This window comes from Mandrillus leucophaeus, unplaced genomic scaffold (genome assembly GCF_000951045.1).
Source record: "Mandrillus leucophaeus isolate KB7577 unplaced genomic scaffold, Mleu.le_1.0 Scaffold2066, whole genome shotgun sequence".
In the NCBI taxonomy this organism is placed as follows: Eukaryota; Metazoa; Chordata; class Mammalia; order Primates; family Cercopithecidae; genus Mandrillus; species Mandrillus leucophaeus.
Window position 1 is genome coordinate 11,972 of NW_012102106.1, and position 1,331 is coordinate 13,302.

The following is a 1,331-nucleotide window of genomic DNA, read 5'->3' on the forward strand; positions in this document are numbered from 1 at the left end:
TGCTTCCTTCACTAGGAATCGAGGTTGGAATACTGGTACCTTGAGGAGTTGTAGGAGATGAACTGATGTGGGTAGAAGTGGTCACAGGTGTGCTGGTGTCAGCAGGACGTTTTGAAGGTGTGCTAGGATCAGAAAGGGTCACCGATGTGGTGCTGACAGGCAAAATTGTTAATGGAGTGCTTTCTTCACTAGGAGTCGAGATTGGCATACTGGTACCTTCAGAAGTTGTAGGAGATAAACTGACTTGGGTGGAAGTGGTCACAGGTGTGCTGGTGTCAACAGACCGTGTTGAAAGGGTGCTACCCTGAGAACTCGTCACACAGATGGTACTGACAGGACTAGTGGTTAATGGAGTGCTTCCTTCACTAGGAGTAGAGATTGGCATGGTGGTGACTTCAGGAGTTGTAGGAGATGAACAGAAGTGGTCACAGGTGTGCTGGTGTCAACAGAAGCTGTTGAAAGGGTGCTGCCCTCAGAAGTGGTCACACGTGTGGTGCTGACAGGAATAGTTGTTAATGGAGTGCTTTCTTCACTAGGAGTCGAGATTGGCATACTGGTACCTTCAGGAGTTGTAGGAGATGAACTGACACGGATAGAAGTGGTCACAGGTGTGCTGGTGTCAACAGAAGATGTGGAAAGGGTGCTACCCTGAGAACTGGTCACACGTGTGGTGCTGATAGGACTAGAGGTTAATGCAGTGCTTCCTTCACTAGGAGTAGAGATTGGCATGATGATGACTTCAGGAGTTGTAGGAGATGAACTGCTGTGGGTAGAAGTGCTCATAGGTGTGGTGGTGTCAACAGAAAGTGTTGAAAGGGTGCTGCCCTCAGAACTGGTCACACGTGTGGTGCTCATAGGAATAGTTGCTAATGGAGTGCTTCCTTCACTAGGAATCGAGGTTGGAATACTGGTACCTTCAGGAGTTGTAGCAGATGAACTGACTTGGATAGAAGTGGTGACAGGTGTGCTGGTGTCAACAGAAGGTGTTGAAAGGGTTCTGCCCTCAGAACTGCCCACATGTGTGGTGCTGACAGGAATAGTTACTAATAGAGTGCTTCCTTCACTAGGAGTAGAGATTGGCATGGTGGTGACTTCAGGAGTTGTAGGAGATGAACTGACTTGGGTAGAAGTGGCCACAGATGTGCTGGTGTCAACGGAAGGTGTTGAAAGAATGCTGCCCGCAGAACTGGTCACAGATGTGGTGATGACAGGAAAAGTTCTGAATGGAGTGCTTCCTTCACTAGGAGTCGAGGTTGCCATACTGGTACCTTCCGGAGTAGTAGGAGAAGAACTGACTTGGGTAGAAGTGGTCACAGGTGTGCTGGTGTCAA